Source organism: Harpia harpyja, chromosome 1 (assembly GCF_026419915.1).
Source record: "Harpia harpyja isolate bHarHar1 chromosome 1, bHarHar1 primary haplotype, whole genome shotgun sequence".
Taxonomy (NCBI): Eukaryota; Metazoa; Chordata; class Aves; order Accipitriformes; family Accipitridae; genus Harpia; species Harpia harpyja.
This window is the reverse complement of record NC_068940.1, coordinates 95,839,018-95,863,554: the sequence shown is the minus strand read 5'-3', so window position 1 is coordinate 95,863,554 and position 24,537 is coordinate 95,839,018.

Here is a 24,537-nt window from a genome sequence, read left to right as displayed (position 1 = left end):
TTTTATATAACCATCACATGCCTTCTTTATTCCAGTCTGTCTTACAAGTTTTCATTGAAATGACTCAGTTTGAAGTTACTGTAGTTTTCCTCAGGTATTTTACAGCAATGAGGCTATTTCTTGCTCATTAGCATGCAACAGCCATGTTATAAATTATGATAAAAGTGCTAAAATAATTATTCCATTTTACAAGCTTAGGTTCACCTTAATGAATATTTTAAAATAGTCAGAGAATGAGATAACATTTGGTTACCATCCAGACAATCTCTCTTGCCCTTCATAATATGGCCAAATGTTGTATACTGGTCATGAGTCAGAAACAAAGGGTATTTTTATAGCTTTTAAATGAATGTGAAAGGCCATAATCTTTCCATAGTCTTTCTCTTTTTAATAGCAATCTTTAAATGTTTTTGGTTTGATTTTAAAGACAAACATGTATGTCTGAGTAATGATTGTAATAAATTCAGAAAGACATTTTCTTTCTTCTTTGTAAGTGGAAGGTGGATGAGGGTTTAGTCAGTGCCTCAGATGAGCTGACCTAGGAAATGGTGACTTACTGGTCTGTGCAATTATACTTAGTGGAAAAGTTCCAAGTTTGAGGAAATCTGGCAGTAGGAGGCAGACAGAGTTTTATGCCGATGATCAAACATGGCAAAGGTTCTGGTACTCGTAAATTCCAGTCACATTATCTCTCCCTGAAAAAAGATGACTTGTTTTGACAGTGTGTCACTAAATACATGCCTCCTAAATTAGGAGCCTGAGCTCTGGAGGAGTGAATACAGGATGGGGATTTGAGGAATGTTAAAGTCTAAACTCTGCTCCGCTACTGACCTGTTCTGTGGCCAGAGATAAGGTCATCAGCTCTCAGCCTCAGTTTCCCCCCTTCCAAATGTTCTCTAATGGTCTAAACTAAACCTTTATTATGGATAATGATAATTGTCTCATAGCAGGGCATTGAGAGAATGGTTTCAGTTGTTTCACTGAGCAAAAAGGAACATATAGTACCAAATAATCATTTACTCCTGGCTTCTTTGAAGTCAGCAAGTCTCAATTTCTGTTTATTTGTGTATTTACATTGGACTAAAGGAAGCAATCAATTTTTTTTGGTATTTGCATGCCAAATCTTTAACTGCAGTTAAATAGTTAAAAAGCCTGTTGAATGTATGTAGTCCCCAAATATGATTTGTGATATATCAGTCATTCCTGTTGTATCAAATTCTAGCTTCTTCTTTATTTTTCAAAGGTTTTATGAGATTTCTGGGTCAGATCCTCAGCTGGTTTCAACTGTCATAGCTCCAATGAAGTCTGTGACAATGTCTTTTAAATTAGACCTGCAGGGCCCGAGGATGACTGCAGCCAACTGCATCAAACTGTCATACTTCACATCATTCTGTATCAAAGCTAAATGCAAATGCTGCTCTTGCACATGATACAGTGCACGGAAGTCAGTCAAACCCAGCCAATTTACATCAGCAGATTAGCTTGCCTGCTTTGTATAACCGAACACTCAACACTCACAAAAACCTCCAAGAAAGAAAAAAAAAATCAATGCACGGGACAGTGAGACCACTGAGCAGAAGCACAGGCTGGCCCTGCATTTGGCTGCAGCGTTTTCAGCAGTGGGGCAGGAGGGATTCCTGGGGTTTAGCTCTGTTGCTGTCACTGATTTATTGAGTGACCTTGGAAATGTCTTTGTGCCTTAGTGACCATCTGTGGCACCACTTAAATACCTTGCAAGCTTAATTGCTGCTTCTAAAGCACTGTAAGACCCTTCGGTAAAAGACATCATGTCTGTTTAATGTCACATTGTTTTTATTTGAAACGCAGAAACATTCAGAATATGAAAAGCTGAATGTAAAGCTGTTCAAAACCAGATGTCTTATTTCAGTAATTCAGTGTAAGTTCCTAGGGGAAATACTATGCAATAAAATCCCATGTTACCCTTCCACAGATACCGTAGTTGTAAGTTATCCCAGACGTCTGTAGATTTCAATCTGAGGGCTTGTCTCAAATTCCAGCTGCTTTTGTAATTTTTAAATTAAGGATCTCATCCAACTCCCACTGAAATCAAAGGAAGGTTTTCCACTGACTTTACAGGATGCTGGAACTGGCCTAAAAAGAATATTGGGGAACCAGAGCCATTAAGAGGCATTCATGCAGCGCCATCATGTTTCACAACAGAGCAGAGATGCACAATCTGTCCTGAGTCAGCGATACTCAGTTTTTAATGGCAATTGAAAGGTGTTCTGTGTAGAAGGGCTAAAGGTAGAGTGAAATAAAGTTAACTACACTATGTTGTGAAAAGAGACACACAGTTAATTTTCATGTGGAAAGATGCAGTATATGATGGCGTAATTCAGCTGGTTATGATAGGAAACCTTCAGGTCCCAATGGCTAATTTGCTACAGTGAGTCAGTAGTAGCGTGGATCCAATTCATTTTTTAGTTTAAGTACAAAGAAACCTAATCAACCTCTCAGAAAATGCCCCTGTCAAATGTCAGAGTGAAATTCTGCTTTTTGCAGTGTGTTTTATTTATACTTGGGGGCATGTTCCTAATTACAGTTGAGGGAGTAATTTGTAGAGGGTATGCGATTTGAAAAATAGAGCTTTTCTTTCTGTTGACAGAAATATTTGCAAGTGGATGACGATGTCCTCCAGTGTCTGCTCTGAAATTCATTTGGTGAATCTCTCTTCCAGGCACTTCCAGGCTCTGTCTGGGGGTTCTCTGAAAGGAAATGTTACCTAGTTGGCAGCAGTACAGATGATAACACTCTGTTTCTGTTCAGTAACAAAATGCTCAGGGACACATACTTTCTCCATTAACCTAATACAACCCCTGCCCCCAGATGATCACAATGTTAAAAGGAGGTGGTGGAAAGCCACCATTAACTCTGCACGTCTTTCGGATTTAGTGTTCTGGTACATAAGATGCAGAAGCTACTTTGGACTCCAGGATGAAAGGTATCTTTACCTAGTGATCCCTTGTTAGGTTCTTGCTGTGTACTGAAAGAATGAGAGCAAAAATTTGGCAGTGGCACACACCAAGGCAAAACTTATGCAAGATGTCATAATTTGAAGATTTGTAAATTTATGGCACTTGTCCCTTTGTATCCCTTAATTTTGTCTAGCCTCGTTCTTCCAGGAAAAAAAAATATGTTCAGCTTCTCCATGCTATGGCTGAGCTGTTGCTAAGAGCCTAGTGCTGTCACATTTGCCTAAACCACTGCAATAAACACCATTATTAATCACTACTTTATAAAGCATTTCTAAAACATGAAAAACAGTCTATAAAATTCTGCTCTGTTCTATTTGCAATATATTGGCCTTTCTCAGTGCATTAATTTCTTACTTGCTGTACCGGAATTACCCCTAGCAGACTCCATAAGATACAGAGAGACCCAGTGCTCTGCTGTTCAGGTTACGTCCAAAGGACCTCGGCATAGACTGACAAAGGACAGACAATCAGTCATAACACTGCTTCTCTCTGCCACCCTTGAAGTATAAAAAGGCTTTAAAGAAGGCAAAAGTGGTCCCCAGAGGATACTTTATGAGAGGTTGGGCACAAACAGCCTTACAGCGTGGCTGGAGCACTTTAAGGAGATTTTAGCGTGTTTGGGGAACATTGCTGAACACTGAACATCGCAGCTCCTCTGTGCTCTTTGAGGACCAAAGAAAGCAAATCTGTCTTCTACTAAGAGCTAGGCAGAGTCATGTACAGTCCCTGCATTTGAGTAGTGAAAATAAAGCCGCAGCCTGTCCCTGCCCTCTCCCCTTGCCAAAAGTAGCAGAGATCCAAGTCAGGAAATATCCTTAGACAAAGGAACCAAGTATATCTATTGACAGCACTGGAATTAGCCAAGTATTGGAAAGTCTGGTCCAAAGTACAGTATGTGTCCTAATCTTGCTGCTGATTGTTCTTGTTGCTGATTTATTAAATCAGAGGTTATTTTAGGGAAATCCATCCTGTAATCCTAGATCTGTCAGAAGGCTCCTGTCTGGAAGAAGCAGAGGCTAGAAGTAAGTGCTACTTAAGACTACTGGTAGGAGTAATTTCCCTTTTAATATCATATTATAAATCAGATGCCTGCTATGCCTCAATAATATAAAAGCTGGAGTAATCAAATTTAAAATAGGATGAAAACAAAACATGTTACTTTGCTCTGTCACATGCTGTTTCTATACTATATACAATGGAAGCAGGCATCGAAACTAGGAGTACACTACACTAAATTTTATTTAACATTTACCTGCAGTGGTTTTTCATTTAGAGATCTAGAGGTAGTCTCCTATCCATTCATGCATATAGGTCTTTTACAGTGCTGTGAATGACACAGGTCCCTGCATAAGAGAACATATTTTCCAAACGTGACTACAGAAGCGATGCTTTCGGTTGCCTAAAGATAGCAACAGCAACAGATAGCCCCAGACTTTGCCTACTGGCCTCCTTCAGCTAGTCTGTGATTTTTTTTTAATTTTATTTTCTGTCCTATACAAAAGCCTGCACAGCATTGCAGCAGGGACTAAGGAGCCCGGGCAGCACGGTGACTAAGGAAGGGGCTGCAGAACGGACCGGCCGGCGTTTGCTGGTGTCGGGCTCCCCACCGCAGCGTTCCGCTAGGTGACAGTGTGGTCCTCGGAATCCCTCCTGCCGCCTGCCAAGTGATGGGAGGCATTGAACCTTGTTAGGACTGTAATCATCATTTGAAGAAAAATGTCCCCCAGAATAATAACTAGGAAAACTGCATACAAATTACATTGTCTTTTCAGGAAAAAAAAATCCCCTGTGAGTTTAAAATGCACTAAAAATAGAACTTGAATACATATAAGGAACGCGCTGGTTATTATGTCCTCACCTCAGGAGATCCATGCAGTTAACTGAGGCTAGAAACTGAATTCAGATTAGAAAAGAATACTACAAGAAAACAGTATTTCTCTAGATTTTTTTGAAGGATAAGATGCTTGAAATTAAGGGGGAGGGGGAGGGGGAAAATCCTTCCACCCTTCCTGGTGGAAGAAGCAGAAAATCAAACGAAATGTAAATACATGTATCTTGGGGAATATCGGAAGATGGCTACAGGGAGAGATGCACCTGACTGCTGTCCTGCAAAATGGGTCAGCCAGACTGGAGAGTAAGAGAGGGTGTTGGGGAGTTGCAGGTTCTCAGCGATTTCCCTTCCATCCAGAGAAACGAGTTGTGAAATTAGCCCGTCATTCAGCACAATTCTCCAGCCTTCTTCTGCGAATCAGAAGGAAGCTAAGATTTAGAATGAGCAAGCTGATCATGCAGATCCACTTAGAAGGAAGCAGTGTGATGTGCTTGAGGATCAAGGTATAGGAAAATAAAATAATGTGACTCCAAATCTGGAAGGCATTTTCACACTGACGTGGTTGTGGTTTTGCTTTCAGCAAGACCACATGGTGTGTTTCCACTGCATGCACTGGAATACCTGACTGAATTAGAGCGAGTGCCAGAAGTAAGGTAACAGGATTGAGAGCAGCCTGAGATCCTACAACCTCCTGGAACTCACAGATCCTCTGGAAACTATTAATCACCTGAACGAAATGCTCAGTGTCATAAAAATAGCCTTTATTTACATTAGTCTGCAGGGTGATTTCTTCTAAGGTGACTTAATAACATTACTAACATTTCAAATCATCCTGTGGCTTCACCAACATCAGCATTTTCTCATCAGTAAATTTAGTCACAGCTTTTTATGCTGGGGTTTTTGTTTTTTTTCCTTCCCCTTTTTTGGCTGCTGATATGAGTATTCTGGGTATGGATGTGATATTTGGGAAGTTGTGCGTGTGCAGTGTGATTGCTGATATCAAGTGTGCTTCCCAAAAGCACCAGATGTGGTTCTAAATCAAGCTGAGCCTCCAAGCTTTGGGAAGTGGCTGATATCACAGAGCCTCAGGAAGACTGTAAAGAAGGATGTTGCCAAATGGCACACATCCAATTAGCTTCCTCAGTGGCATATTTAGGAGAATTAGGGGAGACTTGTAGATACGGGAGACTTGTGGATGTGGATTCCTTTTTTTGTTTTTTTTTTTTTTCTTTTTCGTATTGAAGAAAGTGTACAAGAAGCTATATGTTCTGATAAAGTTGTATGTCTGATAGCCATCGCACCTCAAATTTCATACCGTTGACTCTAGGTAATAGTGGTGTTACATTCTTAAGAATCAAAGGCACAATATAATTAGGAGAGGTATTATTTTGTGTTTAGCAGAGCACTAAATTAATGATATATGGGCATGATTCCGCTGGTGCACATCTCTGTTACTATGGCAACAATATTATGTCATGTGAGTCTGTCCTTGGTGTTACTTAGAGCAGCAAGGTCTCAGCAAGCTCCTCATTTATTTCAGAGACCTAAATAGATGCTTCCTCTGTGTGTGGAATGAAATCAGTTTTATTATAGCTACAAATGTTATATATTCCATTAATTGCTTTTCTTATGTTATCGTGTTAATTTACTTTACTTACATGGAGCATTAGCATTAACATAAAACAGATAATTAGTGAACTGCAAATGACTAATGCACCCATATTGTGCAAATTCCTCTTTTCATATTCAAAGCACTACCATGTGCTCCAACTTCTTCAACCCCAACCATTAACCTCAAGGGTTTGCGGACCAAAAAAGGAGATGGAGTCAGTCCAAGAGGAAACATTCCCAGCTCCAGAAGCACTATCTGCTGATTCACAAAGAAAGAATTTCAGAAATCCAGCCTCTCTCCTTCCCCCATCGCTTCTCCTCCCAGCTTCTAAATAAAAAGAAGAAACAGTTTTTAGAAGGATTCCTGCCAGGGGCACATGGTGTCAGGTTCAGTCCTCTGTTTTCCAGCATGTAAACCAAAGTTCTTTGATTAGGATCGCTGAGACTACTGTAAGTCTGACAAGGAATTGCAGTGTGAATAGGGGCATATCCTAAAGACTGTATCCAGATTAGATTTTGATCATTTTGGTTTCTCGTTCTGGTTTTCCAAACGTACTTTGATTTGCAATAGTAACCTCTGAAATGTCTGAATCGATGTCACCGTAGAGCACACTTCTCTCAGGTTAATGCAATTGCCTGACCTAATGAGATGATTTTGCGGAGCAGCAGCCAGCAGATGGCATCCTGCCTGGGACTGCTTCAGCTGGTGCGGTTCTTCTAAAATACGGGAAACTAAACCAAAAGTACATCTACTCTGTGTGTACTGGGAGGAGGAGGAGAGGAAATGTTTTGCAAGTCAGAATCTACAAATAAAGGAAAATGCCTTTTTTGTTTTGATTTGTTTTGCATAACCTAGATGTGTTAATCAGATTTGTTCTGTTATCAGTCCTTTTTGTACTAAGTAATGCTGAATTCTGGTTAAAACAAAGTGATTCCCCTCCCCCACTTCAAGCTTTGGATACTTTAGAGAAATACTGTATCTCCAAACTACCAGCTGGCCAATCAATTTATCTTGACATTTACAGCTGGGAAGTTCATCTATTAATAAGACATGCATCACGTACCAAAAGACGATTAATGATAACCATATATCAATACACAGACTGTACATAAAGCTGTACTCCTCCTCCTAAGAAAATAGAATAGAGCTACAACATAAGAACTCTAATACAAAATCTTGAATCATCCACCGTTTTTTAATTCCTGGAAATGTAGGGCAAGATCCTCAGCCTGTGTAAATCATGGTATCTCTGATGAAGGCAGCTGGAACGACAGTGATTTGGATCAACAGAAAATGTGACTCACAGGCTTATCTGCAGTTTTTGTTACTGTTACATCTCTCTCCCCGGAGTCCTTTGCTTTCCGAAAAATTCAGTATCACCCGCTGCTAAAATGGATCATGAAAGGCAAAATAAGGTAAAGAAAGGGATTCTTTATACACATTAAAGAGTGACATTTATAATTTCTGAGAAGACCCGTTACCTTGCTTAGTCATTTCCCCATTTTGGGTCACTGCTGAAGGTTAACACTTTCTGCACAGGGAGCTTCCTGAGTATCACAGAACTGTCCTTCGTTGCAGGAAACTGGAGATCAGTGAAGACAGATTTGATCAAATATCACTGTGAATAAATGCTTGTTTTACCTATGTCCTCTCACTGTGTCTAACTCAGGTACTATAATGATGGTCGAAAAACACACAGAGAAATCAACATTATTCTGAGAAAGAGGCCCACTTACCCCTCCCCCATCCCTCGTCATCCTTCAATCATCCTTCAGCCTGATTTGATGCTTGCTAAAGTCAATGGCAAAACACTGTTGACTTATGGCTGAAAATTGGGATCTAAAAGAATGTTTTGTCCCTGCTCCTTTTCCTTTTTTCTCCTTCCTTCCTTCCTACTACCATATCCTCTGGTATTCCATGATAATAGCCACCGAGACTATCTCCATTTTACTGTTGATTGAGTATCCCTTATTCCTCAAACATGAATTTATACCAAGGAAGGAGATTACTTACATGAAGAACATACAGCTGTGTACAGTATCTGTGCCACATAATGTAAGCTTAATTCATACAAATGGTCCCGTTGATTTTATTTGGGTTGCTCAAGCATTTGCAGTCCAGGCTTTCCAGTGCCAATGTAATAATGGCTGTATGGCCAATAAACCTTTGTGTTTCCTCCTCTCTCATTCAACCTCTTTTCTTCTTTCAAATCTCTCCTCAAAACTTTTCTTAGCCTGATGGCCATCAAATGCCGCCTGACAGAAATTAATGTTGTCACATTGGTTCCATCTTTCCATTCCCATTTGTCTGATAAAAAGTGAAATAACTGTTCTGGCTGCATACATAGCATGAAAGGACCATGATCTTAGTAAACAAATAGAAAAATAAGGAGGTCTGTATTCCTATCCCACCTTTATTTGTTTCCTCCTCCAAATAAAATACCTTGATATGCGATTAGGTAAAAGTGTTAAAGGGCAAATTACCAACCCCATACATAATACTAAGAATAAAGTATCAAACAATCATGTTCCCTTGAGCAAGCTTTCCAAAATTAAATCCTTAGCATGTCTGCCTTTCTGCTTTCCTCTTCTCACTGAGGAAAGTTAAACATCATGTTGTTTAGTTAAATCATTTTAGTGAGGTCATTACTGCAGGCTACGTAGGTTAGATGGTTATGAGTTTCCTTTTGTAGATTTGCTGTTCCTTTTTAGTTACTACTGACAGTTTCCCCATTACCACAGGGCACATTCTCATTGGAAGGTTGGTTGTGCAGCGGATTTTATTAACGGTCTTAATCTGCTGTCGTGTCAGTTAATGCATTTGCCAAGTGGTGTGACAAGGATTGACTGAATTTTACAGTGAATATGAGAGTGAGAAATGTGTGTGTGAGGTAACCACCCCCATAAAGACTGTCTTTTGGAGAGAAATATTAGGAAAATCCACGAAGAATTGAAAGAAGTGGAAGCCTATATAAATTCCCCTTAACTCTTTAAATCTGTGAACTTTGTGAGCCTCTTTCAGTTAATATTGTTGTTAATAAGCTGCTTCCCATAAATTTTATTATCCTTGTTTTAAAGGTAACCTAAGACAGAAGAGGCCTAATCCAGCAGAGCAGGTACTTTGTTTTATGAAAAGTTAACAGGATAGAGACTAAAAATTAATGAGATACCTAACTTGGCATTAGTTGACTAATACCTCTTAAAATACTCACCCTATATACAACTTCCCAGAGAGTTCCTATGAAATAGCAAGATTTGGACTTTGAATTCCTAAGGGCCAAAGCAGTTCTTTAGCTTTGAGACCATCCTGTGCTGATTTTTCTACTTAAATAAAACATAAATTCTGACTGTTAAAAGGGAAAGTGCTGGTCAGATTACATTACTGTGCCTCAGAAACACTGTATGCAGCCTGATCTTCTCACGTATGTAGTTCTATTGGTTTCAAGGTTTCGAAGGCCAAAAAGAACTGCCTGTTTGAAAAAGGTAGGACATGGGACAGGTAATTCTAGGGCAGGCCCATGTGATTCTTTGGAAGACAATATGAAGAATATTTGAGTCTATAAAGCAAATTCTGAACTGGAAGTTGTCTACCTCTGCAGAGCTGTGCTTGGCTAGGAAGTTCTTAACATACATCCTCATAAAGCTTTGCTACAAAAGATTGGTTGCCCTCCATCTCCTCAAAGGAATTGTATTTTATCCAAAATATTTGGTCAACTTCTTTGTTAAAAAAAAGCACTCCTTATGTAACTCCAAACAAAGCAATGGGTCACAAATGAATTGCAGTGTTTTAGACTGAAGGTAGGAGCTATTTATGTGTCTTTCAGGTGAGGAGATTTATGGTAGAAGGGGCTTGACATAAGCCAAAAAAAAAAAATTTGGAATTGCAATAGAGAATAATATCAACCTTCCTATTGTAAAAACAGACCACAAGTATTTAAAAGCAAGATTATGAATTCTTAAAGTTCAGAAAATTCCTGATTTGGGGGCTGGGACCTTTCTCATCTAAGTGAAAGCACAGTTATTTTATGCTCAGTCAGTTGTTGATATCTACTGAAACATCAAAAAAGAGGATGCAATATAACTGTGAACGTAGTTGTTTCAGCAGGGACACCTGTCTTGTATGAACCGATGCCAAGACACCAAATTCATCCCTGGATTGCCACCCTGACAGTAACAAAATACTTTCTTTGTCAACAAGCACTAACTCTCACTGCTGGATGCATCAGGGTCCTCAAGATATTTTTTAAGCAATATCTGGTCACTTAGTGTTTTATTGTTCTTCATAGTTGTTTAAATTCCATTGGTTTTGAGTCCTTGTTTTTCCTTTGCCAGAGAGTCTCCCTTGCTGCTCTGCCAAAGACTCAAGAGGTTTCTGGACTGTTGTACAGCAGGCATGACAGAAGGTTAATAATAAAAATAACCCACCTTGGCAAAGCATCAAATCAGATGAAAGGAACCGCCTAAGTCCATGCATTTGCCAAGTGACCTGGCGCAGAACCAGGATGAATGGTTTCAACTTGTATTAGTGTTTCTTGAAGAAAATAGCTCAGCTGAAGATTCAGAGCTGCTTTGTGCCTTGGGAAGACGTATTTAGGATTTACATTCCTTTTCAAAAGGGAAATGAAGGAGATTTCACTGATGATGAACAGAATTAAAAGAGCAAATCTGGGACACTGGTGAGTTTACCAAGTCCTACTTCCTTGCACCAAAGATGCTGCAAGTTGTTGTGACTGCTCAAGTAGATGTTCCTCCACCATCCGTTTCAAAGCCTACGACAAAGGGCAAGCTTTTGTTGTCTCCTTTTGGCACTAGTGTTAGCAGTCACAGTGTGACACTAGTAGCAGAGAGGCCTGAACCAGAGCCTGAGGCTCCAATACCTCTCACGCTTGACACTAATCACATTTTATGTTGGACCTTGTTTTTCATTAGAAGCCAGAGAATGATCGCTCACAATCTGCAAAGTTTCCAGGTTCAAGCCACCCAGCATTTACTACAGAGATTCTGAGTAGAAATAGTCAGTGGCCACACCTCAGGCAACCTCGGTATTTGTGTAAATTATAGTAGCTTCTGAAGGCTATCAGTGGATTATTATGCTGCCCATCATCTAAATAATCTTTCCTACATGGCCCTACACCAGGGTTTGTAAAGGCAGCATTTTCTGGTAGTGTTGGGGTTTTCCCTAAATACCTTCTTGGAGAAGGGAGAGGAGAGTGGATTAGATACTGGGTGTTTGGACTCATTCTCTGGAGAATTTCTTCAATGTGGTGTGAAAAGCTGAGCGGCAGTTTAAGTTTTACTTAGCCCTATCCTATGCATACCTCTAAAATTAAGTCAGTGGGTGGGAGTTTCTTCCCAATTTTCACTGAAAATCAACCAATTTTTAATTAGAGATTAGATCAGTTAACAAAAAAATAATTTGGTGCAGAGCAGCAGCACTGACAACAGTCAGTGAACGACACACATCTTGGCTAAGACCATGGGAATACACAACCAGCTTCATCATATAATTCACTCTGGCTAAGCAGAATGGGGTAAGATGCTGACAGTGCTCACACAACTTGCAGAGAAGCTTCTAAAAATCAGTGGTGAATTATTCACAGACTGTCTTCTTCTGTGCTGCAGAGCTGTGGTCAGTGACAGGCCTGGGGTGGGATTGTTCTTTCTAGGAAAGTACTGCTTCTCCTTTCTGCCACGTAGAACGTATTACGTGGTCTCAGAGAAGATCAAATGTACTGAGTTCATCACCATCCTGATATTAAAACCACATTTATTTCACTTTGCTGTTATTCATTAAAAACTGCCTATTTTTGCTGATTGTTTAACAACACAGGGCAATGTGAATGCATTCTATGTCACATGGCTATTTAGAAGTAACAAAAATGTCTAGTAACTTTCTTCTAAATCTGATATGGCCCATTAAGCATGAGGCAACAAGCTCTATTTTTATATCAGTGACACTATTCAGTAAGCATTAGATTTGTTTCACCACTTAACACGTGGTCCGTATTTATGAATTTAACCTCCTTTTAAGGACAACTTGCTTTTTGGCTGAGCTTCTTTCCTTCTCCTGTTATTATTACTGGCTTTACAGTTTCATCTACATGTTTTACTGTTAGGAACACTGTACAAAAACACAGTAAGGAATTGAAAATCAAGTTGTGAAAAGCTATTTAGTGTTGACTTGGAGTTATCCTTGTTTGGCTGAGCTAAATAAGTCAAGCTTCCTCGCTTGTATATGTTGTTGCCATAGCCCACCTGGTGCTGCTCACATGTGAAATGGGGAGTTTTTGTAGTTTCTACTGCCAATTTTCTTTCTTTTTTTTTTTTTTTCTGGGGCAGACTGGGAGGTGTGGGCAGTTGGGAGAGGAGGTGAGGCAGAGTCTGGGCAAGAAAACTGTGGTATCTTCCATGTAACACATAACACCGTTTAACATCTTCATCAGTGACCTCAACAATGGGACAAAACATAGCCCCAGCAAGTTTTCAATTGGCACCAAAGCAGGGAGATGAGTTGATAGTACAGCAAAGGGTTCTCAAGCAGCAGGAGAAATAGGTAAATAGAAAATTCAGAAAGTCCAACAAAGAACAGTACAAAGCCCTGAACCTGGGATGGAGCAACCCCATGCAGCAGTGCAGGCTGGGAACTGACTGTCCAGGTGGCAACTGTACATTGTAAAAAGGGCCTGGGAGTCCTCATAAACAACCACCTGGACATGAATTAGCAGTGTGCCCTTGCAACCATGAAGACTTACAGCGCGCTGGGCTGTATTAGCAAAAGAGTAGCCAGCAGGTTGAAGGAAAAGGTTTTTTTTCCTCTACGCAACACTTGGAAGGCCACCTCAGGAGCAGGGTGCCATGTTGAAGCGAGTTCAGCAGAGGTCCACCACAATGGACCCGGGGTTGGAGCACTTGCTGGGCAGAGGGGCCAAGGGAGTGCAGTTTATTCGGGCTGGAGAAGGAAAAGCTGTAATTGTTGTCTTCAACTGTCCTGGTGGGTGGTTATATGCAAGACAGAGCCTCACTCTTCGCAGAGGTGTATAGCAAAAGGACAAGGGGGAACGGTCACACAAAGAGAAATTCTGACCAGGCATACAGGAAAGAAAGTAACAGTGAGAATGGTTAAGCACTGGAAGCATATTGGTCAGACAGGTTGTGAGATCTCCATCTTCAGAGATATTAAAAACTCAGCTGGACATGGCCTTGAGAAGCCTGGGCTAACTTTTAAGTTAACTCTGCTTTGAGTACGAGGCTGGACCAGGTGACCTTCAGAGGTCTCTACCAACATAAATTATTCTATTGTCTGTGACTTTAAATTATTGCATGAGATTAAGGGAAAGTCTAGTTCAGTCCGGTACAAAATGGCAAAAAGACCACTTCTGGAAGGAGGGTATTCATCTATTATTAACAGAAACTGCTATTTCAGTATTAATGACTGATAGAACAGGCATTTCCTGGCATTTAATGACCTGATGAGTGCCTGAGAAGTAGCTGAGAGCCCTCTGCTTGGCCTGTCATTAGTTGACAGAAAGTGACCAACTTGGAGAGCACTAGCGCTATTGTAGACACTGAGAAGGTTTGAAAGAAAAAAAATACATTAATTGGACTAAATTCTTTTCTCAGTTAGATAATGTCAAGAGGGTTGAATGTGTGTTACCAAGAGCAGATTTGGGGCCACAATGCTTTTTCAAATATTTTTTATTTGTTGAATAACTGAAAGTAGATCCTCACATTGCTATGGCTACTGTGTTTATAATAGACAGCCACATTCCTTCCTGATGAAAATCTATTGAATATGTCCTATAATTGCTAAGGGCTGATGCTGTAAGGAGCAGGATGGCAGGATTCCATTCTCATTATCACGCCTTTTGTACATCTCACTTTCCCTTCAACCACCCATTGCATGTCTCATTCTTCCGTTCTACATATAAAAGATATAGCTATCCCATGACATAATTACTTGATTATTGAGTGCATAATCAGTGCAGCTCACAAACATACATTGCTTGCTTTCTTTATTTTCAGTAAGAAAAACAGTAATCTAGCATGCAGCTATAGGCAATTGCCTTTTGCTGGGGCTTGAGCTCTGTGCTCTGAGCAGGCTGTTTGTTTTGAGTGCCATTGGGAGAGGATCGGAAAAAGTGAGAGGACTGTAGGTGTGGTCCTCAGATGCAAAGCATAGAGACACTGATCTATATTCAGGGCTGTGGGGACAGTACATTGTTCTGAAAACATTTTTACAGGCATTGCTACTATTTAAAAAAAAAACAAACCAAAACAGCAAAACTCCAAACCATGATGCCTAGATCTTTTTTGTAGTACTAAATACACAGGAGCATGCAAATGTAAGTTACTGCATTAAAATACAGTGATTTACAGCATACCTGAACAAAAAAATGACTCAGAATAAGAAGTGTACCTTAGTACACTGAGAAGCTGATAGCAGGCCTTATTCTCTGCACTGTTAGAAAGAAACATTAGTTTCAAAGGAATTAAACCTGCCTATATGTGACATATATAGCTCATGTCCCTAACACAGCGTTAGCAGATATGAATCAGTGTTTTTATGACATGGCTATTCAGATTGAATAGTCGTTTATAATGAAGGGTCAAACTCAGGCTTGACTGGCCTTGTAAAAGGAAGGTTATAAAGCAAACAGGGAGACACCTGGGAGCCTTGCTGCATGAGAGATGTCCAAGGGAAGGGCAGTTCTGACTGTCCCCTGCTGTCAGTGTGGCACTTCAAGCCAAGATAAATGGTGGAGATGTCTGAAGTGACCTGCATTGAAGGGTGCAGAGAGAACTGGCTAATTTCCATGCAAGGCTGCTGTCTTCTATCTAGGAAAGGTCATGGAGGGTAGGCAGAGGTCTGCAAGGGTTGGAGGAAGGCAAATATTGCATCTATCTTGAAAAAATGATAAGATAAAATGACTGGATTTACTTGGCTTTAAGAAGGTTGCTGTCACTCTCCCACAGTATTCTTGTACTCAGGTAGGGATGTTTTGGTCTTGATCAGTGGACAACCAGATAGGTAAAAAACTGGCTGGATGGGCTATACTGTGCCTGGAGGCCCATAACAAGTTGGGTACTGCAGGGGTTTATCCTGAGACTTACTGTGTTTAACACCTCTATCTATGATCTGAAGGTGGCAACTCTGATCAAGTTTGGAGGTGACACCAAACTGGGATTAGGGGAGGGAAAGAGAGTGAACATTGCCTGAGAAGAGAGCTGCCATCCAGAGGGACCTGGACAGGCTGGAGAAGTCAACAGATGGGAACTATGTGAAATTCAGCCAGGACCAAAGCCCAGTCATGCACGAGGAAAGGAGCAGCTCCTTCCAGTGACACAGGATGAGGCTATGGTGGCTGCAGAGCAGCTGTGCAGGAAGGGCCATGGAGCCCGGGTGGCAGTGAACTGGGCAGGAGCAAGCTGTGCACCCTGGCAGCAATGAGGGATGGCTGCATCCCAAGCTGTGTGAACAAGGCACAGCCAGGAGATGGAGGGAAGGGATCGTCCCCCTCTGCTCGGCACATGTTCTACCATATCTAGATACCTTGTCCAGTTTGGACCCCCCAGTGCAGGAAATACATGGATAAACTAAAGCAGGTTTGGCAGAGGCCATTGAGGTAGTTGGGGCTGGAGCACTTGCCATGTGCAGAGAGGCTGAGGGACCTGGGCCTTGTCAGCCTGGAGACAGGACCTTTAGGGGAGAAGGGGGCTTTGGGAGGCCCAACATTAGCTCCCCAATACCTAGGGGAGGCCTTTGAGGAGATAGAGTTGGGCTCGGCACAGTGGTGCATGATGGGCTGAAGAGAGCCTATGGGCATAAGTTGAGAAAAGAGACATTCTGGGTACGAGGAAAACCTTTTCCCAATGAGGACAGTCAGGCAGTGAAGCAGGTAGCCCAGTGTGCAGTCTCCATCCTTGTAGGTTTTCAAGACCTGACTGGATAAATCCCAGAACAACCTGGTCTGACTTTGTAGTTGACTCTGCTTTGAGGAGGAGATTAGACTGGAGATCTTCTGAGGTCCCTTCCAGCCTGAATTTCCTATGATCCTCTGATTCCTATGAATGTTGTGGGCCTGGTAATTTCAAAGATATGAAGCTGTTATCAAAATGTCATTGCCTCTCACTCTGTTCATTTGTTTGGATAAACGTGCAGGTATATTGAGCTGGGCAATTCTTGAGAAGTTAAAGAACGTGACTTGAGCAAAGTCACATGTCAGGGTAGATTTTATCTACAAGGATATTTTATTCAACTGTGAGGTGCATATTCTGACTGTTAACTCAGAGCCACCCCAGCAGCACAATGAACCAGGACTTAGTCTAACCACAACTACTTCAGCATGCTGACAATACACGCCACTGTGTGAATCCATCTATGTCTGAAATAAAACATACAGGAAATCAAAAAGGCTGTGGGACAGCTTCAGAAAGGGCTATACAGATCATCATAAGTGTGAAATGGCTTCTCTGTGAGGAGCAGCTGTGTAGGCTGTGACTCCTAAGTCTGCAAAGGAGACGACTGAGGTGGGTATGATAAAGGCCTGTGATATAGCATGGACAGGATGAACAGAGATCAGTTGTTTACTCTTTTCTTAAAGAACTGGGTGGCATGGAGTGAAACCAGCATTCATGAGGTTCAAAACAAGGAAAACGATTCTTCATACAGATACAAATAAGCTGTGAAATTCCTGGCAACAGAATGATGTGGATGTTAAAAGCTTTCATAGGCTACAAGGGTAAGTGGATGAGCTAATGGAAAATAAATTAATCTGGGACTACTGGACACAAAGCTGAAGAGTTCCATGATCTGTGCTCAGCTAGTAGCCAGGAGAGCCTTCTGGGAATGTGAACAGTTTGCGCTTCCACTAGGACTGTATGATTGCTCAGATATCTGCTTTTGAGCACCAGCGGAGACAACTGGGATCGGTGTACCTTTTGTCTGACACAGTATGCCCACTCATGTATAGCTGTGTGCTGAAAGCAGAATATTGCATATAAAAGGGAAGGCTGTTTACTTAGAAGGTTTACCTGAGTCATGTCAGATTAATGGCATGTATTTGGAAACAATTCAAAAGACAGAAATCGCAGTCAGAACTGTGAAGAAGCAGAGCTCATTCTGGAGAAATGGTATGGCCCATGGTAAAATTAAACAAAAGGCTGTATTCAGCTGTGACACTTGTGCAGCATTCTCTCTGAAGTCACAGGATCCATGCATGCATCAAATACAAGGCAAAAATAGAGAAGTAGCAAAAACAGATCCAAAGGTACCTATGTGAGGGGAATAATCTTATTCATGGGAAAAGCTGCAGTGTTTGTTGCCTGTTGAATCCTTTGTCACAGATTCCTGAAGGACTGATGGATACAACCCCGTATCTAGTCAGAAATGAAGGGTAATAATGGACACTTTTCTCTTTAGACGTGGTCCAGATTATTTACATTCAGAATGATCAAAAAAATTACTTCTCTGAAGATGACCTAGGGATGCATAACTGGATTGATAACTTTTATTTCAACTCCAGGGAATGCCTTGGTTTCCATGCCAGCTTGACAAAGAAGTGCTCAATAGAAGCTCAAATACTTAGTAGCATTTTAGTTTTTTTAGAGTAATTTGAGGAAAAGTTTGATTATGTATATATTTGGTAGGTTTATATTTATATTTAACTAGGTCTGAGAATGGAAAAGACCTTTAATTAGGGTGTAACTATTAATTCATGTTGAAGCTCTAAATAGGAAGTGGTGCAAACACGAATCAGACTGAGTCTTCTGACTTCCAGAGAGGTGTGTTAAACTAATCTGTAGATGCAAAAGCAATTTTTTACCTCTCAACTGCTGATTATGTACAGACTTCATCTGCCACTGGTGCTGAAAACGTATGATATGTAGCATAAAATATTACAATACTAAGAATTTTCTGAAGTGAACTTTATGGGTACAGGTGCAGAGTGGAAAGAATGTGGCTCTAGTAATTTTTACTTGCTTGAGGTGTTTCTTTCTGAAGTTCAGGTAGTTCCATGTTAAAGTTTCAAAGCATGTTTCAAGCCATGGCACAGCATTCTTTATAGGAGTTTTTGCAGATGAATTCCTTGTCCTTGTGGCAGTCCACTGTATAATCCCTGTGCTCCCTTTTCTGCCCTAATGTGCAATCTTTCCTGACTTCCATTACCAGGAAGGAATTGTGATATAAAAATTAATTCCTAGGCCCTGACAGGAAAAGGCCCAAAAGTATTAACCACCAGAACAACTCATCGAGGTCATTTATTTTCACATTCTTTGGAGGGTGAATGGAGACCAGCAGGTAGCTTAGCTTTTGGGGGGGATATAGGACTTTAATTTTGTAGCTGGTGGTGCTGCTGATTTATCTGCTATGTTTGTGGATCAAGTTTTATCAGGCTCAGTTTATATAGGAATTGCATTAGACACTCTGGAGGGTATAAATTAAGAGGAATGCAAAGAAATACAAAATGCTGGAAGGCCATGGGAAAAAAAATACACAGGCAGATGAAATTGAAAATGTCATATTAAATATTTGATTTTTTTTGGTTCATTTTATTAATCTTCTACATTATTAATAACATGAGTAAAAGAATCTAGTTTTAGACAACTTAGAAGTTGCCGTGTACAGGAATTTGAAGATCACCATTTTCAACACTGCATTCTTTCTTAGATACAGTTTTTGATATTATACACCACTCAAATCCCTAAGCCACCATAATCTGTAACTCAATTTCCATTTATACCTAAAAAGCTTCTGACATCTGTTTAAACACCAGTATCTTCACAACTACATAGAAATTTTACTCCTGCTGGGTATCAAGTGAAAGAATCTGAAGTTTAAAATGACACTAAGTTTAACAAGCAGCTCCTAGTGATTTTCTGCTGATGTTGGTATTTAAATGGGTATTTCCTTCAATATTTCCTGTTTTGTCAGTGGCCTTAGATTCTTACTGAGATCTTTCAAATCGACATACAATCTTTTGACTGAATATTGAGATAATTTGATTAAACTTTTCAGCCTTTTTCCTTGTAGTTTGTTATCACAGGCACGTGGGCTTCTTTTTCAATGATTCATCAGCTCTCATGAACAAACAGCACCAGCAAGGCAGAAGAGCTGAGCTCTGAGACTAATAAATGGACTGATCCAACTAAATTTTACAAATGCAACTTCTTCTTCCCTCTATGGCACTTGTGCCTTATCTTTTATGTGTATAATTTGTATTTATCTCCTTGACTTGTGGGCAAGGATGCAGTAGAAATAAACACACACATACGTATGGTGATGTCAGGTAATTTACTCAAATAATATAAATTAATCACAGCTGCAATTCTGTGCCCTGACTATGAATTTACCCTCTGCCTGAGGGGTACATACGGTTTACAGTGGTTACAGTGTCCCTTTTACCATGAATCCAGGAATTGTAGAGCCTGCCTTGTAAGCCATAACATTTGATCTTAAAGGTCAATCTGTTGGGCTGTATATGAATATGTCAACTATGAGCCAGCTTGCTGATTTCTTTTTTCTTTTTAAAATTATTTTAGGAGCCCAGAAAGGAGCTGTGGGGATTAAATTTGGGCCAGATAAAGGAGTCAGTGAGGAAATAGTAGTTTCAGGTGTTTATCCGGTTAATAATTCTATTTTGCTAATTACTTTAGTCATTAATTTATTAATTTATCTCAAAAGTTACTTGTCTTAACATGCCTATGCTTACAGTCAGATGTCAGATCTGCTTTTTTGGTATAGAGCTGATAACTGTTTGTTAGGTGAAGGTCAAGATTATCCTTGTCATAGTCTGCATATTATTTCATTGTGGTCAAAATCAAAGGTGAGGGATTAGTGGAAGCATGGCATTTTAAAGCTCCCTGACAACTGCTCTTTCTGCATGAGATATTATTATCATTGTTTTCCATGACTATTGTTAGGATGTCACCATATCATGTTCACTTTGTCCACTTTGTCAGCTTGACAGGCGTTAGGCTGTAATTCTGCTTGATCCCAACCTGGAAAGACTGCATTTTTATGTTGTGCAGGAAATAAGAAAAATATTATGTCTTCTACAGTCACATTTGTAAAGATTTGTTGTTGTACTGAAGCCAGTTTGACTTTGCTTGGAGAAAGAGTTGACAGCAAGGCTATTGTAACCTGCTTCCCAGTTTGACTAGATTGTATCCAGACAGGCCTATTTCTTTGCCTCTGAAAGCAGATGTATCTGCAGAAAGCGAAACTTTGCTTTTCTCTAGCTGAGCTTTTTCTGGGGTCCTGAACTGGTGATCTGCAAAGATTGTGTGGAAGCTCCAGGTTGTAAATCTGAGCCCTTCGTCAGGGCTCCTCCACTCCCAGCCTCAAGGCTGCAAGTCTGCAAGTTAGGAAGGCAAAGCTCAGTTTACCCCACAGTTAGTGGTTTAACGTCTGAGTTCTGAAAAAACTGAAGTCATGCCTTAAAATCCGTCATAACCCTGCTTGAGGGATAGCTGCACTTAAATGTTCTTCTTGATGTGTTTCAGAGAATTCAAATTTTCCATGGGATTCCCTGTACTGTTCTTCCTCTTTCTCACATTATATTTAGATCTCATCACAGCAGCTTTCAGCTTGACTGGAAGATATGGACCTGAAGTTTTCTAAGCCTGCAGGTAGCATGCTGAACCGAGCTGTGGAGAAGAAAGTCAGCCTCTGTCCCCGGGGTTTTATTTTGCCATGCCCATATTAACTTTTCTGTTGGCTTAAAGAGAAAACTTGGCACCTGGACTGCCTCTCTAGCTCAGCAGAACAAAACACTGCCTTCTCAGCTAGCTTGAACGTGTCCTTGGTTGTTTCTTTATATGGAAAATTCTCAGTGATGCTAACAAAAAAGAATACTGATCCCTAGCCTTTATATAGCACATATTAGCTCAAGCTCACAGTACCTTTTACAAAAAACCCCAGAGGCATGAATGTTTTTTTTCCTTTTTTAACTGTTGGGAAAATTGGGGCAGAGAATGTGGAAAGGATTTACCCAGTGTTATCCAGCAAGTCAGGGATGTAGCTAGGGTAGAATCTGATCCCTTGAGACCCAGTGCCTCAGACACCGGGGCTGCAGTAAGCATGTAACTGAGAAGCTGAACAGTGAGGAGACCACAGCAAGGGCTGCCTCTCACAGCCTGTTTCACTAGCTTCATTTGTTTCCATTGTTTTCAATCTTTCCATATCATCCTCCTTTTTGGGTGGTGAGGAATTTGGTGGCAAAGCATTTGAAAATGTGGGAGGCTCTGTTCAGAGTGAGAGGGAGATGATCTTCCAGGTGCAGAAGGAACTGCAAGTTTAGACACGGCAGAACAGCCTCTCATCCCCCTCTGCTGATTCTGCTCCACTTTTCCTGCTCAGGTAATGATGCAACTGTTGTGGAGCTATCAATATAGTTATTTATCCCACTCTGTTTTCAGGGATGAAGGATAAAACTAGGTTGGCTCATCAGAATTCATTCATTCTTTCAGAAGTTCAAAGCTAGGTCAGCACAAACCAGATCATTGGCTTGGAAGCATTTAGGCTTTCCCCCTCCCCCCCTTTTTTTTAAATCTTGCATTAGTGCCATGTTTAACTATGTCCCCACATAAAAGTTTTTGGCACGGAAGTCCTCCGCTCAAGTCATTCTCCTTCATGTCACCAATTAATTCAGACCATTAACTAAGAAGCAAACTAGGTAATCATTTGTCCATATGTGGCCTGCATCTGTAGCAAGCTTGTAGGCTTATAAGTGCAGTTGGCTAGCAAAGAAACCACTGGCATTTCATTACATTTTTGTTTGTCTCAGCACTTTCTGCCCCTGCCCCAAAAAAATGAAAAGCCAAAGCACAGCCTGTCTTTACAGTAATTCCTACCAATGCAACCAGAAACAGAAAAGCTCATCATCTGACATTTCTAGTCCAACTTCCAGAGCTTAAATATTTTTACTAAATGGACAGTCACCTGGTCCAAACTTTGGTTAATTTCTTGCAACCTGTTGTTTGCAAAACTCTGTGATGATTGTTAACTTTATATTGTGAATACAATCAAAGGGAATTTGGATAAGTAAAGAATTGGTGATAGCTGAAAGTTAGAAGTTCAGTCTCCTGTTTTAATCTCAGTCTGTGACTTTCAGATTTTATTACAGGTATGCTTTACTGAAGTCTCTGAGCTCTTTCCCATCAAGTCCCAATTTAATCAAGACTTACTTTGGCTGATTCTCCTTCAGTATTTTCATAGTTCAAGTCTATAATCACTATTCAATAGTTTTAATTATAGCTACTGCTCAAGAGACCTGAAACATAGCTTTTCATATCTTTATGAGATACTTCTTGTATGGAGTTTTGAAGATCTCATAATTTAAATGCTATTAGAAAAGTCTTACATGAAGTGGAAGTAAGATATGGACCATAGTGAATACCCATGAATGGCTTCAGGATTTTATTAATTTTTTTGTGCTTGGTTCCTATAGCCGTCACGGACTTAACAGGTATAGGGTGCATGTGCATACTACAGAACTTTGTGTGGGGCTTCAGAACAGAACTCTTTAGTTTAATGAGAAATGCCCAGGCCTCTGTAGCTGATTTAGAAACAAAAAAATCACAAACTCACTGCCTTCCCTCCCCACAAAAAATCCTTGTGTGTCTGTATAAGCTGAAAGAGAAAGAGTTGTTTTCTACAAGGATACCCTCAGGTCAAGGTGGTGAGAAACAGACTGTGCAGGCAAACATCTGCTCTGCTTTACCTTTTCTATCATGAGATTTGGCCAGCCTATGGAGGTGACTAGTGATCCCATGGGAATACTACCATGTTCCATGCTTCGTTGTATTTCCTCAAGGTTTCCCCCTGTTTTGGTGATTTTTTGCACTCTTTGGCAGGTATCACAAAGCTCACACAGAGTACCCATCACTGTGCCTCAGCTGCCCTCTTCCACAGGATTTTGGCTGCAGACACAAACAATGCTTATTATGTTTCCCTGGAAGCAACAGGCAATCAGCTTAACCTAAGCCTAGCTCTGAACAGTCAGATCTTCTGAGATAGACCAGGTATATTTTTTCATAGCAGTGCTTTTCAAAATCTCCACAATCAGATGTTCAAGCTCAGAGTTAATAAGGGTGTATAATACCTGGAACTACACACAAGGCAATAAAATTGTTCATAGACACTTCTAGTGACAACTCTTTTATATTCTTTTATATTTATATATAGAAAATGTGATGAAGTCTATTATCTGTCTGCCTTCATGTGTCCTCCTGGGTTGGCTTCATCACTTTATTTGAAGGTGATAATTTTTTGTTTTGTCTTCTCTCTTTTTATCTCTCTCCCGTTTTCCTTTCAGTGCTATTCCAACTCCAGACTAGTGGACGTCAGCATCATATCTAGTCCTCTAAAACTGAATTGCCCATGTTTCTGGTTTTTATTATCATCTTCCAAGGCAAAGTAGTGTCTATAATCTCTGCTCGAATGAAAGCAGTGGAAACTGAAAACAGCATTTGTCTAGTTAGAGACAACAGAATCACAAAGTTTTCCATAATGCAGTTGGCATGAAGCTTCTGTATTTTCATCTGTGGATAATTGTTTCTGTGATCAACAAGGAAAAGTTGCTAGGCAGTTGTAGACTACAGAAGGAACTAAGAACTGTTCTGTCTGAAAACATTAAACTAATTTAACATTATTAGGCTGCAGAAAAAGTGATCAGAAAAAAGCACACAATCAGTTAATAGAAATTTCTCTAGCGAGGGAATCTGTAAGAATCCTGTTTTCACATCTTTAGTGGGTTGCAAGCCTCATTTTTTTCAAAAGCAAAAAAAAAAAAAAAAAAAGAAAGTGAAGTGAGAGAAAAGAGCACCAAAGAGGTAAAAATTATTTATCTGGAGAAAAATGAGCTATTTGTTGAGATAGGTCCATTGCTGGTTACTGAAAACAGTTGTCTGATGCAATATCTGACTGAGGGTGTGCATGACAGAGGAAAGATTACTTGCCCTTCTTCTTTGGTCCTAATAAGAAGTTGCTATACTCCACTTTCAGAGACAGAACAGCTGGCTTGGGCTGACCTAGTGTAGCTGTTCTTGAGGATAGTATGTCCTTAAGAGGAAAAGGGGGGACTGAAAGCAGTAGAGAGT